The sequence below is a fragment of the Pseudophryne corroboree genome, chromosome 7 (genome assembly GCF_028390025.1).
Source record: "Pseudophryne corroboree isolate aPseCor3 chromosome 7, aPseCor3.hap2, whole genome shotgun sequence".
NCBI classification, from domain to species: Eukaryota; Metazoa; Chordata; class Amphibia; order Anura; family Myobatrachidae; genus Pseudophryne; species Pseudophryne corroboree.
This window is the reverse complement of record NC_086450.1, coordinates 384,500,172-384,516,006: the sequence shown is the minus strand read 5'-3', so window position 1 is coordinate 384,516,006 and position 15,835 is coordinate 384,500,172. Positions and strand designations below refer to the sequence as shown.

Here is a 15,835-nt window from a genome sequence, read left to right as displayed (position 1 = left end):
CTGGCTCAGAGAGGCAAGGGGTACTATTCACCGCTGTTCCTAGTCCCGAAACCGAACGAGTCCTCGCGGCCCATTCCCAATCTGAAGTCCTTGAACAAGCATGTGCGGGTCTCCAAGTTGCATATGGAAACGCTGCACTCTATTGTTCTGGCCTTGGAGCCTGGGGACTATATGGTCTCCCTGGACATACAGGATGCCTACCTACATATTCCTATTGCGGTATCTCATCAACAGTACCTGAGGTTTGAGGTGGGCAACCTTCATTACCAATTTCGGGCGTTACCCTTTGGTTTGACAACGGGTCCCCGAGTTTTCACCAAAGTTATGGCGGTCATGACAGCTACACTCTGCCGTCAAGGGGTCAGGATCCTACCGTACTTGGACGATTTGTTGATCCTGGCAAATTCCCCAGAACTTCTCCTGTGTCATCTCGATCTGACGGTCCAGTGCATGAAAGCCCACGGGTGGCTGATCAACTGGAAGAAATCCTCCCTGGTTCCTGCTCAAAGCATGTTACATCTCAGAGCATTATTAAATACTCACAACCAATGGTTGTTCCTGTCTCAGGAGAAAATCCTGAAGCTTCAGGACAGGATTCAATGCTTCCTATCTCATCAGCAAGTGCTGGGTCTCATGGTGTCGGCTTTCGACATGGTGGAGTATGCTCAATTCCACTCTCGCCCTCTGCAGAAGTTAATTCTGACCAGGTGGGACAGCTTGCCTCACTGGATCAGATCTCACATAATCTCATTGTCTCCGGAGGTCCGCCTGTCACTGAGCTGGTGGCTTCAGGACCAGTGATTGAGCAGGTCCCGGCCCTTCTGGATATCCAACTGGGTCCTTCTGACGACAGATGCCAGTCTGAGAGGTTGGGGCACGGTGTTGGAACAACACTCTCTTCGGGGTCGGTGGACCAAGGAGGAGCCTCTGCTCCCGATCAATATTCTGGAACTGCGGGCAGTATTCAATGCGTTGACTATGGCCCAGCATCTAATACAGAACATACCTGTTCAAGTACAGTCGGACAACGCCACCATGGTGGTGTACATAAATCATCAAGGCGGCACTCGAAGTCGCATGCCAATGAGGGAAGTATCACGGATTCTTCAGTGGGAGGAGCGCCATCTGCCGGCCATATCCGCAGTGTTCATTCCGGGCGTCCTGAACTGGGAAGCGGACTATCTCAGTCTTCAGGACGTACACGCCGGAGAGTGGAGCCTCCATCCGGAGGTGTTTCAACTTCTCGTGGACACGTGGGGTCTTCCAGATGTGGATCTGATGGCGTCTCGACACAATCACAAGGTTCCGGTCTTCGGGGCAAGGACAAGGGATCCTCAAGCTGCGTTCATGGACACTCTGTCAATTCCATGGAACTTTCAGCTACTGTATGTGTTCCCTCCGGTGTCACTCCTGCCCAGAGTAATACGGAAGTTCAAGCAGGAAGGAAGAAACCTGCTTCTGGTCGCTCCAGCGTGGCCCAGACGGCACTGGTTCTTCGATCTCCTGGGTCTCTCGTGGGATCGTCCCCTTCTACTTCCACAATGACCAGACCTCCTCATTTAGGGCCCTTATGTTTACCAGGACTTGGCCCGTCTGGCTTTGACGGCATGGCTCTTGAAGCTTCCGTCCTGAGGGCCAAAGATTTTTCTGAGGCTGTCGTTCAAACTATGTTGAAGGCCCGTAAGCCGGCTTCTGCTCGGTTCTACCATAGGGTCTGGAATGCTTACTTTACTTGGTGTGCGTCTCACATTCATGACGTTTTCAAGTTTAGTATGGCCAAACTATTGGCCTTTCTACAACAGGGCCTGGACTTAGGCCTGCGTCTGGCATCCCTCAAGGTTCACATCTCTGCCTTGTCGGTTTGGTTTCAGAGAAAAATTGCTACCCTACCTGATTTCCATACGTTTACTCAGGGTGTGTTGCGGATTCAGCCTCCTTATGTGCCACCTGTGGCCCCTTGGAACTTGTCGGTGGTTTTGGAGGCCTTGCAAGTGTCTCCGTTTGAGCCTCTTGCCTCTGCTGACATTAAGTGGCTTTCCCTTAAGGTCCTAATCTTGCTGGCGATTGCTTCAGCTAGAAGGGTCTCGGACTTGGGTGCCTTATCCTGTAAGTCTACCTATTTGATTTTTCACCGTGACCGGGCGGTTCTTAGAACGGGGCCAGGTTATTTACCTAAGGTGGTGTCTTCCTTCCACCTTAACCAGGAGATTGTGGTTCCTGCCTTTAATTCTCCTGAGTTGTCTCCCAAAGAGCGGTCTTTGGATGTGGTACGGGCTCTCCGTATCTATGTGAAGAGAACTTCCTCCATTAGGAAATTTGATTCTCTTTTTGTATTGTTTGGTTTTCACAAACGTGGATGGCCTGCTTCCAAGCAGACTTTGGCCAGATGGATTAGAATGGTGATTGCACATGCTTATGTACAGGAGCCCATTCTACTCGGTCGGTTGGACCTTCTTGGGCGGCCCACCGTGGTGCGACTCTTGAACAATTGTGCAAGGCAGCAACGTGGTCCTCAGGGAACACGTTTATAAGGTTCTATGCCTTCAATACCGCCGCTTCCCAGGATGCTTCCTGTGGACGCCGGGTTCTTGTGCCTGCTACAGTGCATCCCCTCCCATGAGGAACTGCTTTAGGACATCCCCGATGTTAATCCTTGTGGAGCCCAGTGTACCCCGCAGCATAAAACGAGATTTATGGTAAGAACTTACCGTTGTTAAATCTCTTTCTGCGAGGTACACTGGGCTCCACAAGGTGCCCACCCTGACGCACTTAGCTTCTTTGGGTTGGTATTGGCATAGCCGCTGACACCCTCTACGGTGGTGAGTGTGTGGTGTAATTGCCTACGAGCGATTGTCGTCTCTGGTACCTGCTACTGCATTGGGCTTGTTAACGAAACTGAGATCCTGTGCATGGAGGCGGGGATATAGAGGAGGTGGCGCTGTGCATCTTGGGAACAGTCAAAAGCTTTGAGCCTGTTGGTGCTTCGGATCAAGATCCTACTCTACACCTCGATGTTAATCCTTGTGGAGCCCAGTGTACCTCGCAGAAAGAGATTTACAACGGTAAGTTCTTACCATAAATCTCGTTTTAACTACCTTTAAAAATCTAATCTGTTTCCAACAAACGTAATAAAGGATCAATAGCAAGGTTGAACAATAAGGGTGATGACGGACACCCCTGAGGGGTGCCCCTATACATTGCCACTGATGCACTGCTACCACCATTAATCAATAAACATGTAGTAGGGGATGTAAATAAATATCTAACAATGTTTATAAAACACGTGCCAAAGCCTCTTTTTTGTAAGATCGCAAATAAATGAGGCCATAATACAGTATCAAATGCACTGACTGTGTCAAGACTCAACAGAATATTGGTGTGCGACTGTGATATAGAAGACACTGCCACTGCTGCAATTGGCGTTCTAATCCCATGAACACAAATGTCGGTGTCTTACAAAACCTAATTGATGTGAAGAGAGTAAGTCTGGCAGAATGCCCTGTAACCTGTCAGCCATAATTTTAGCCAGAAGCTTGACATCTGTATTCAAGAGACTAATTGGTCTATAGGAGCCCATCAGTGTCAAATCCCTGTAGGGTTTAGGAAGTAAAATAGTTGTAGTATTGGTAAAATGGGGAAATGGGGTTTAATTGTTGACCATATCATTAAACAAATCTACAAGAGCTGGGGCCACCTGTTGTTGCAATAGCCTATAATACTCATTGGAAAGCCCATCAGGGCCAGGAGATTTACCCAATTGTAAATGAGATATAGCTGATAATACTTCCGTGATAGTGATCGAGCCACTAAGTGCTTCTTGTTGAGCTGAAGACAACTCAGGTAAAGCCACATCTCTAAACAAGGCTTCATGTCTTATTGGATCAAATGGTAAATCACTATATAGGTCTGTATAATATCTTTCAAACCCTTTAATGATATCAGTGGTAGTTGTGAGTAGTCTACCGTCAAGGGGATTACGGATTGTGGTAATATAGGGCCTTTTATATTTTGGTTTCTAGAGCGTGGCCAGGAGCTTCCCAGCCTTGTTCCCCCATCTATAAAATTTGTGTTTAGTATAAAGGACATCTTTTTTAGCCTGTGTCATCAAATGAGTTTCAAGCAATTGCTTAGTTTGTAAATAAGCTTCCCGGGTTAAAGATGTAGGATCCGCTCTATAGTGCCGCAAAGCCCCAGAAAGAGATATGTAAGTTGCTGTTGCCTCTCTATGCTGTCGAGAAACGTAATCAATGATATGACCCCTTAATACTGTTTTAGAGGAGCCCCCAGAATATAGTGGGGGTATCCCATGCGTCTATATTGTCATCTTGAAAATTCATCCATTGCGTTAGGAGAAATTCTTTGAATTTCTCTGATTTATATAGATATGCAGGGAACCGCCATTGACCTGGACCTCTACTTCCACTGTGAGTAGTAAGAGATAAGGTGTAGGCGCATGATCAGAGATTAGTATGGTGTGAATATCAGCGTCCCTCACTTGATGAACTAAATCATCCGCCAAAAGGAAAGCATCTATACGGGACAATGAGTGGTGAACAGCTGAGTAGAAAGAAAAAGTTTTATCTGTGGCGTTAAATCTCCAAATATCAGCAACTTGAAGAGTAGTTTTAAAGGATTGAAATTGACGCCAAACTGCAGAGGAAAGGGATCGGGGAGCAGGCTGTCTATCCAGAGACGGATTTTCCACCTGCTACAAGCAAAGAATAATTTGTGCATTGTGCTAATATCCCCATCATTTGCCCAAGGAATAAGTGAGGTGCGACATTAAGGGCATAAATGTTAACCAAAGTGTACTTCACTCCCCAAATCTCCACATCCACGATTAAGTACCTACCATTCAGATCCGCTATGACATTCAAAATGGTGTATTGCAAGTTTTTATGTAAAAGAATGACTACTCCCCTGACCTTCCCGCAATAACTGGCCGTTATACAGTCCCCTATCCAGGATGCTCGTAGTGCACCAATGTCACCCTCTGCCCAATGAGTCTCCTGTAGGAAGATGATATCTGAGCGAAATCTTTTAAGATGGGAGACTACTCGCTTTCTTTTTACTGCAGAATTAATTCCTCCGACATTTCATGATAAAAATGTCAACTTATTCTGTAAGGTTTCAGAGGAATGGGTAGCTGTTATTGTAGTCATGCTTATCCAATGCCAGACCTGTCATGATAGTTTGGGTCCCCCCAGGTGCGAGGGAGAAAGGGAGGGAAAGAGAGAAAACAAAAATACATAAAACAAATGCAGTCATGCAACGCCTACTCCACATTTTTCTAAATTTTCCTCCTGCTGCGAAATCTGTGGCGGGCATCACCCTCACGGTGTGATGCGCACCTAAAAACAAATAAATTTGAGTACAAATAAAAACAATAACACAAACTTGAGGAGTGTTGCTCCAGAGATAACTTGAGAAAATCTGCGTAGAACCTAACAAAAGCATCGGAACAAAAACAAAATCCCCATTGATTCATATATTCAGTAATAAAGGGATCTATCTGAATTGATTCCATTCTTAACTAGGCTCCGGCTACCATACTCATCTATTGGGGGATCTATCTGGTTTTACTACAACGCTAAAGTGGGTTTTGGCCACCTTGGGGTCAGTGAAGTACAAGGTTCGGCCGTTGTCCTCGGCTCACAATTTTGCAGGGTATAAGAGGGCATATTTTACATTATGGTCATAGAGCCATTTGCACACCTCTAAAAATCCCTCCTTTTCTGTGTGACAGTAGCCGAAAAGTCTTGGAATATTAGGATTTTACATCCATCGACTTCCAATGTAGGCAATTTCCGATAGGCAGCCAGGATTTTTTCCTTCATGTGGAAATCTAGGTACTTAGCAATTACTGGTCTGGATCTAGCATTTTTAGCCACCCGGTCCGGGCCAATGCGATGTACTATCTCCACGTATGGCAAAGAGTGTCATCCCGTATTTTTAAGACCCTAGGACTAGTAACAGATACAAGATCAACCAGTGACCCCAATGAATCTAAGATTACTTCTCATAGTAAGATTTTCTAGGTCATCTATTTTTGCCAAAAGGGTCTGAATTGTGTCTGAATGAGAACTCACATTTTGCTGTGTACCTTGTGTCTGATCCTCTACATCACTTACGCGCTGCTCCACAGCATTCAATCTAGACGTGTTTGCATCTATCTTGGCCAAGGCCGCATCAAAAGATGATTGAAGCGAGTCTAATTTTTTTATCCAATTGGGGCATTAATATTTTGGAAATTTCCTGCGCCATCTCTAAGACGGCTGAAGGGCCCTGAGAACTAGGTCCCGCAGAGGAGGGCCCATCAGAATCATTATCTGCTGATTCACTAAAATATGGGGAAGGAGGGGACGGTTTCCCCTGATTTTGTTTTGGCTTGCCCATCTTAGTAGCCTGAGGATTTGGTGCGGGTCTGACAGGAGTAGACCTGTGGAGGTATTTGTCCATACCCTGGTACAGTAGTGATCAGGCGTCCACTCTAGGTGGAAGTGTGCTAGCTAAGGGGTTCCAATAGTCTAAGAGAAATAGTGCAGATTCTAGATCATGAAGTGTGATTAATGCAGGAGCAACATCCTCAACGAAATTAAAACATCTCTATAAGGTACTGTACATTGGCATCACATATCAATTGGGAACATAAGTATCAGTCAATATGGTGAGACAATAAAGTATAATCACAAACAAGTAATTCTGTACAATGAGTATATGGGACACTACGCCCAAATTACCTGGGTGAGTATACAATACACAGTAAAAGGAGAAAAAAAAAAGATAATGTATTCGATAGTGGAGCAATATCCCAGAAATATATTTCAGAAGGACGGTAAAAATATATTTCAGAAGGATGGCAGAAATACAATTATAATACCAAAAATAGGGCAGGAGATACAAATTACCACTAGGAGGTATCAAGGCACTTATGGGAAATTAGAGTGTAAGCTGGTCAGGTATCACCAAGCGGCAACAATGGGAGAAGTGCCAATAGATACGAATAAGGTATCAATAATCCCATTTAACTGAGTGCCCTCTCCCCTTTTTTCTTTTCTTCCCCCTCCCCCGGGTTTGGAGAGCAAAAATGTTAACTAGAAAACACCCCTAACAATTATACCGTATACAGGACAATATTTATACCATATTCAATTATACCATGTATAGATAAATACCAAGCAGATAATTAATTTATAAATAACCACAAGATGGCAGTGGCGCACTTCCAATGATCAGTATTAAATAATATATAGAAGGTCTAATATGAAGTTTTCAGTGACTATTGCCAATAAATCAAAAACAATAAAATAAACACACAAAGAAAAAAAAGAAAAAAAAAGTTAAATCAAAGATTCAGAATGTGGGAAGATCCGCAGAAGAGATAGGAACATCTGTCCTTAGCTGTGTCAGACCGTACAACTATAATCCGAAGGAGCCCCAAGGAAGAAGTATGTACGGCTACAACAGACTAAGGGGGTCATTCCAAGTTGTTAGCTCGTTGCCGATTTTCGCAACGGAGCGATTAAGGCAAAAATGCGCATGTGCATGGTACGCAGTGCGCATGCGCTAAGTATTTTAGCACAAAACTAGAAACTAGGGCAGCACGGACGGTGTAATGGTTAGCATTACTGCCTCACAGCACTGAGGTTATGGGTTCGATTCCCACCATGGCCCTAACTGTGTGGAGTTTGTATATTCTCCCAGTGCTTGCGTGGGTTTCCTCTGGGTACTCTGGTTTCCTCCCACAATCCAAAAATATACTGGTAGGTTAATTGGCTCCCAACAAAATTAACCCTAGTGTGAATGTGTGTGCGTGTACAGGTGGTAGGGAATATAGATTGTAAGCTCCACTGGGGCAGGGACTGAGGTGAATGGGCAAATATTATCTGTAAAGTGCTGCGGAATATGTGTGCGCTATATAAATAACTGGTAATAAATAAATAAATAAATAAATAAATTTAATCACGTCCGAAAGATGAATTTTCATTGTTGAAGTGATCGGAGTGTGATTGACAGGAAGTGGGTGTTCCTGGGCGGAAACTGACTGTTTTATGGGAGTGTGCGGAAAAACGCAGGCGTGCCAGGATAAAACGCGGGAGTGTCTGGAGAAACGGGGAAGTGGCTGGCCGAAAGCAGGGCGTGTTTGTGACGTCAAACCAGGAACGAAACGGGCTGAGCTGATCGCAGTGTAGGAATAAGTCTCGAGCTACTCAGAAACTGCTAAGAATTTTCTATTCGCAATTCTGCTAATCTTTCGTTCGCAATTCTGATAAGCTAAGATACACTCCCAGAGGGCGGCGGCCTAGCGTGTGCAATGCTGCTAAAATCTGCTAGCGAGCAAACAACTCGGAATGACCCCCTAAGTCCACAGTACGTCCACTTGCAATATGTCCTTCTTACTACAGGATAATATACCAACTGGAGGGAATAATTAAGAAGAAATTTAAAAAAAGAAAAAGGGGAGATAAGGGTAATCGGAGGTTATGGATGGGAGAGAGGTACCTTTGGGGGACGACTAGCTAACGCACAAGGAGGGAAGGAATCTAGTAAAGGGAAAAAAAGTGAAGAAAGAAGGGAATATTAATTAGAAAAAGGGACACGCACAAGCTTAGTACCAGGAGTTGACAGGGTTGTTGGAGAGATACCAAACACAAACAAACAAGTGCGCTGACCTGGGTGGAGTTCAGGTTAATTAATTATTCATCAATTTGTCAGTTTATGCTGCTGCTTCCCCTAATGAGGTAATTGCCAACCTCAAAGAAATATACTATAGAGAAAATTGGTGCTGGGGATGCGCTACACCACTAACAAATAGTTGATATAGAGTAAAAATGTACATGTAATTCTATATATTACTGTGTATAAAAAGGGTTTAATACTCATTAGACAGTTTTATAAACAAAAAATTATAATTTATTTTTATAGAATTTATTATATAGACAGCTTTAAAAAATGTATTAATATAAAGCCTGTATTTCCCACACGGCTCTTAACCTTGAAAAGACATATTTAAAACTAAAACTTAAAAACATATATATAGATAGGCTGTATACTGATAAACCTTTCGAACAGTCCTAGGATTTAAAACAATGTTTTTCTATATATAGAGAGTCCTATTATTTTTACTCAATTGGATCCGATACACTGTAACAGTCTTTGCTACAAAATGTTCTTTTTTAGAAAGAGTTCACTGAGTCCCTGCTGTGCACAGCTTTTGATGTTATTTAAATGCATGCATTTTGGATTGTTAAAACACTTGACTTATATCCACATTGTTTTCCCCTGGTTCCAAATCTTACAGCTTGATCCCTTCGGTTTCTTGTTAAATCAATTAGGTTACCGTGATTGCGTTCTGCCGGGATTCAAGTGGCGCTGTTGGTTCCAATCTCGTTGGGGTCCGTGGCTGTCACAGTGGTAGTTGTGGATGGGCTCCTTTGAATGTGTAACGCGTTTCTCCGCCTTTTTTGTTACCGTCGGCGGCTTCCTCAGACACAGTCCTTAATGAGCCCCGTTCTCCTGTTTAAATACCCTCTCATGATCGCGTCACCGCGCCCTCTTGCGCGTGCGTGCTCCTTATTGCGTTCCAAGACCATTTTACGCATGCGCACTCCTTAGTGCGTATCAAGCCTCTGTCTCGTCTGCCGTTTTGTTACATTCTCCGTAGTTCTGTATTTCTCACAACTTTACAGGTCACGATCCATTAAGTTACATCAGCATATCACCCTATCATCATCTAATTCTCTATTAAAACATGATATTACATCTTATTCTTTTTATGTTACCATATACTTCCCATGAATTGTATATACATGACTGTCTATTCTTTACGATTTTTAAAATATAAAACAACCATGGTTTCTCTATAGCTTCTCAAATTAAACCCAATCGTATATTAAACCCATTTCAAATAATATAATTCCTTCACTCCACCCTTTGTTTACCTATAATCATTTTATTATTTCTTTATGATATTATAATTCTCATTATGTAATACTTCTGCTCATTCTGTCCCAAGGCATATATATATAAAAAAAGGAACACACATATATATATATATATATATATATATATATATATATATATCCACCTCCATATCCTATCACCTTCTTTGCAAAACACAATTATCTTATTTATATTTTCATAAAATATTTTATTGTTAAAAATATTATATTTTATTTATTTTATATAGTGAGTCTTATCTTCCCCACATTTATAAATCATAATATACCTCACACCATTACCATTAATTTTTTGTGTGTATCCCCCCCACCCCGTGATTTGATTAAACATTGTCACTGGTATGTGTGTGAAAGTGTTACACCTTGATATTACTTCCCTAAATATTGTTTAGTTCTATAGTGTCATTCAATCCTAACGGAGACATTCTACGTAAACAAAAAATCCAATATGCTTCTTATTTACATTATCTTGTGTAACGATCCCCCCCCCCCCCTACACGTGATATCCACCCATTCAATCCCCGTGATCTTTATATTGGCCATATTTCCATCTTGACAATCTGTAACATGTCTATATAATGTGTTAGTTCTTAATTTCTTTTCAATATTCCTTTTATGTTCCATAAATCTGCAGTTTAATGTTCTTATTGTCCTGCCTATATATTGTTGTCCACATCCACATTGTAATAGATATATGATGAATGTGGACTTGCAGTTCATGAACCTCTTTATAGGATGGATTTCTTTAGTTATAGTTGACTCAAAACTTGTTACCTTTCTTTCTGAATATTTACAAGTAAGACATCCTGTTCTTCCACATTGATGGAAACCTTTTGGTCTTTGGGGGAGCCAGCTTCCTACTTTATCCTGTTTTATTTCTTGTTTAAATAGACTAGGAGTTAATTTTAACTTCAAGTTCTCAGCTTTTCTGAATATTACCCTTTCTGATAACTCGGTGGTGTTATTCAACACCTCATCAAGTTTAAGTAGGGGGAAATTTTTCTTAAAGATTTTCTTAATTTCTCCAAATTCTGTGTTATATTTGGTAATAAATGAAGTAGTTCTATTCTGTATTTTTGAATGTTCTGCCAATTCTTTGAGGGGGCCTTTTTTTTTTTAGAAATGTGTGGTTTTGTTGTATTTCCCTTTAGTATATTTTCCCTTTCTATATCTATGACCTCCTGTAGAGCTTTCTCAAGTACATGATCTGGATACCCCTGTTGATTAAATGACTTATAAATTTCTTCTGCCTGTCTATAGAACCCTTCCTCTGATGAACAGTTTCTTTTAATACGGAGGAACTGGCTCTTTGGTACGTTGTCCTTCCAAACTTTGTAATGATTACTCCTATAATTTAAATATCGATTCTGGTCTACCTTTTTGATAAATGTTTCTGTATGTATATTTTCTCCTACATTTGCTGTTAGTGTAATGTCTAGAAAATTTATAACCGACTCACTTATAGTGTTGGTAAACTCGATCCCAAAGTCATTATTATTCAGACTTCCTACAAAATTCTGCGCAGACTGCAGGTCCCCTTCCCAAATGATAAATAGGTCATCTATAAACTGTCCATATAGGACCAGGTTCGCCCCGGCCCCGCCCCCCCAGATGTGTCGCTGCTCGAAGCGGCCCATGTTGTTGGAGAGATCCACAGGGCTCCCAGGTTTGGCGATGCACCCAGTAGCAAGAAAAGTTTTGTGGGTCACACTTGTCCGGGGCAGCAGAGCAGGTAAGGTCCCTCCCCAACCGCAATAACTCAGGGGTAGATTCCACACGGGCACACGTTCCACCAGATTCTGCCTTCCACCAGATTATGCCGAAACCCAACCACCTGGCCACCACTCCGTGTAGCAAAAGGTTCGTGGCTAACTAGGGTAACACAGCCGATCTTGATATACTGCAGGCCATGCTGCTTTTTGCGCCTTTACACGCAGTCATATAGGCCAACAACATGTGTAGCCGGACTCTAGCAGAGAAACTGCTACGTGGCACAAAAAATGCATCAACTGAAGCGAGCTGATGCCGTTGTGTGGGATGCCCAATAGTTAATATTAACAGCAGATTCCTGTAGATTATCGGCACCTCGTCCAGGAGCTAAACTAAAAGGCGGCCATGCCAGATATCCCGCCCACCGGTAGTCAAATTTTCTACTTCTAAACTAATTCCTAAATGCATGACTTACTATTATCCTATACTTTGGCTTTCCCACCCATTTTTTTGGGGGGCACTGTTTTGTGTCCAGACTGGCTGCAGTAGGTGTGTGCTCTTGCTGGAAAGACAGGAAAGGAACACACCCCGATGATATGCTGCACCTCCTGGTGTGAGTCTCCCTCAAGTGGCTGTCAGCAAACAAATGCAGCCTATACACCCAAGCCCAAGCAAGCTCACTGTGACATTACAGAAAACGCATCACAGAAGCATCACAGAGGACGCATCATTGCAGAGGCATCCTGGAGGCAGTAACTAGGAGCTGCCTGTTTAAAAAATGAAAATCTGCTTTCATGGACCTGTTGAAATAATTCATCTGGATGTCATGGGAAGGTTCGGCACAACCAGAGAACCTTCCGTTGAAGAAGAACTTCACACTGCTTGCTTGCGTAAATGATTGATTGATGGATTGCATAGCATTGTGCAAACTTGTAAAGTAGTGAGCCCAGATGGGCGTGGCAGTTGGCTCATGGGTGTTGGTGTCGGAGGCAGAGCACATGCAGGAGTGAGTGAGTGAGTGTGTAAGGGAATGTGTGCCTGTTTGTTGTCAGGATTTCTTTGCGATGGCCATTGCCAAATCTTCTTAGGTGGAGTAGGTGTGCAGAATGTAACTAGAGCAACAGGAGGTGCCTTTTCCATGATGGTGTCTGGATCCTTTTCCAGCAGTGCAGATACCTCCGTCCTTCAAAAATAAACTACTGAATTGCTTTTTTGAATAGATTTTAAGTGTGCAAGGTCTTGCATTGCTAAACTGATTTAGGGGAATTTTGCAACAAGGGTTTAATTGTTGCAAAATTGTATGCAACAGTTGCTAGATCATGAAAATGCTACAATGGATTAAAAAAATATATCTGAAAACTGCACTGTGGAGTCTCATTTTCCGTCTACTTGTCTCCATATAATTCCCTACTTCTATCCAAGGCAAATTTAAATGCATAGAGGGCTATCTGGATGTGAGGCCGACCTAGTCCTGAATCCTGAATTTCAGACCTAGTCCTCAGTCCTGAATTCGAATTACGAGCGAACTAACAAAATTTTCTACTTCTAAACTAATTCCTAAATGCATGACTTACTATTATCCTATACTTTGTCTTTTCCACTTATTGTTTTTGGGCGCCGTTTTGTGTCCAGACTGGCTGCAGGAGGTGAGTGCTCTTGCTGGAAAGGCAGGAAAGGAACAACCTCCGATAATATGCTGCATCTCCTGGTGTGTGTCTTCCTCAAGTGGCTGTCAGCAAACAAATGCAGCCTATACACCCAAACCCAAGCAACCTCATTGTGACATCACAGAAAACGCATCATAGAATCATCACAGAAGACGAATCATTGCAGAGGCATCCTGGAGGCAGGAACTATTAGCTGCCTGCTTAAAAAATCAAAGTCTGCTTTCATGGGCCTGTTGAAATAATTCATCTGGATGTCATGGGATGGTTTGGCACAACCAGAGAACCTTTCGTTGAAGAAGAACGTCACACTGCTTGCTTGCATGATTGATTGATTGATTGATTGATTGATATATTGCAAAGCATTGTCCAAACTTTAAAAGCACAGAGCCAGGATGGGCGTGGCAGTTGGCTTATGGTTGTGGGTGTTGAAGTTGGAGCACATGCAAATGATTGTGCATCATCCAGCCAGCGAGAGAAGAGAGAAACTCACAATACAGGAGTGAATGAGTGTGTAAGGGAGTGTGTGCCTGTTTTTTGTCAAAATTTCTTGGTGGCCGTGTCAGGATCCTTTTCCAGTAGTGCAGAAACCTCTGCTTTTTCGCATGACATTTGGGTGTGCATTTGCAAGGACTTGATTGCTCAATTGATTTAGGGGGAATGTTGTAAAACTAGGTGATTCATCGCGCCCTACGGGCGCTCTTCACACCGTCGTAAGGGGCTACGCCCCCTAAACCCTTGCACACCCTTGTGGCATGCAATATTTTTATTATATGGAGTATTACATCCAATCATAATTGTGTGAGTGGTTAAATATTGCACGGACAAAGGGCGTGCAATGGTTAAGGGATGGAAGCCCCTTGCAACTGTGTGAACAGCGCAACCAGGGCCTGGTGAATCACCTAGTAGGTGCTTTGGTTGGGGGAGTAGGGGGTGCGGGGAAGAGGCGTATGGGATCCTGGGGTGCCGCGGGAGGGGCGGTTGTGGTGGTGCCGCAGGTGGGGGAGGGGCTGGTGAGGTGGTGCCGCAGGTGGGGGAGGGTGCGTGGGTGCCGCGGGTGGTGGTCCGGAGCCACTGCGGTTGGGGGAGAAGCAGTTGCAGGGGTGCTCCGGGTGGGGGAGGGGCGGATGTGGTGGTGCGGCGGGAGGGGCGGGTTTGCTGCGGGTAGGGGAGGGGGTCCGGAGCTACCGCAGGTGCTGGAGGGTGTGTGTGGGAGTGCCGCGGATGGGGCCCAGAGGTACTGTGAGTCGGGGAGGGGCGGGTAATGCTTATCCTGCTTCTCCTCCTGTCAGCAGCTAAGCTGCTTTCCTCCCTTTGGCAGTGGCTCTCCCACAGATTCACACAGCATGCAGTCACTATTGTTTGGGCCGGTGTCCCAACGCGCCGCATTACAGGGAAGAAGGTGTACGCAATAAACTACAGCTCCCAGCAGCCCTAAGGGCCAGAATGCTTTGGCGCTAAGGTTTGCTGGGAGTTGTAGTTTTTTTAGTGCGTCTACTTCCCTGTAATGCCGCGCGTTGGGACACTGGTGCTAACAATAGTGACTGGCTGGTAGAACTGTGTGACTGGCTGAATCAATGTAAAAGGTGAGAGTGCTGTGCAGTGTCAGTGACACTGCACACAGGGCCGGCGCTAGCCGTTCAGCAAAGGGATGCAGTGCAGGGAGGCACCAGGAAGGAGAGGCGTTCTTCCTGCTCTGCATCCCTGTGCTGAGCTGCTGCTGCTGTCCCTGCTGCTGCTGCCAGCTGCTGTCACACATGCAGCGGCGCCGGCAGCACAAAACCTCCTCTCCCCCTCGGCGCCGGCAGCACAAAGCCTCCTCTCCCCCTCCCCTCCCGTGTGACATTCAGTGGCCGGACGGGATCCAAAGGGGGTGGAGCTGGATGGGAATAAGGAGCGGAGCTAGACAGGACCATGCTGCAACAGGAGGATGAGCTCCTACAGTTTCGGCCAGCCAGACTTCATGAGATAAGTGTCTGGAAAGAGAGTGAGTGTGTGTGTATATACAGTGTCTGTGTATACTGTATATATGTGTGACTGTGTATGTGTGTAATGTATGTACAGTATGTATGTGTGTTTATATATATATATATATGTGTATGTTGTGTGTGTATTTGTGTGTATGTGTGACTGCTGCATAATGTGTGTAAGCGTCACTGGTACAGGAGGTGTTACGTGTGTAAGCGTCACTGGTACAGGAGGCGTTACGTGTGTAAGCGTCACTGGTACAGGAGGCATTACGTGTGTAAGCGTCACTGGTACAGGAGGCATTACGTGTGTAAGCGTCACTGGTACAGGAGGTGTTACGTGTGTAAGCGTCACTGGTACAGGAGGCGTTACGTGTGTAAGCGTCACTGGTACAGGAGGCATTACGTGTGTAAGCGTCACTGATACAGGGGGCGTTACGTGTGTAAGCGTCACTGGTACAGGGGGTGTAAGCGGCACTGGTACAGGGGGTGTTACGTGTGTAAGCGGCACTGGTACAGGGGGTGTTACGTGTGT

General features: G+C 44.3%; 1 long non-coding RNA gene across 2 annotated transcripts in view; it reads right to left on the bottom strand.

The window, feature by feature from the left end:
• LOC134943754 (uncharacterized) overlaps window positions 1-15,835 on the bottom strand; it is a 64,555-nt gene that overhangs the window by 45,670 nt on the left and 3,050 nt on the right. The window contains exon 1 of one of the 2 annotated variants that reach the window (XR_010181725.1): window positions 12,145-12,168. The exons of the other annotated variant lie outside the window; for it this stretch is intronic. This is a non-coding gene — a long non-coding RNA (uncharacterized LOC134943754). Of the gene's footprint in view, window positions 1-12,144; window positions 12,169-15,835 lie in introns of those variants that run through there. 2 annotated transcript variants of the gene reach the window in all.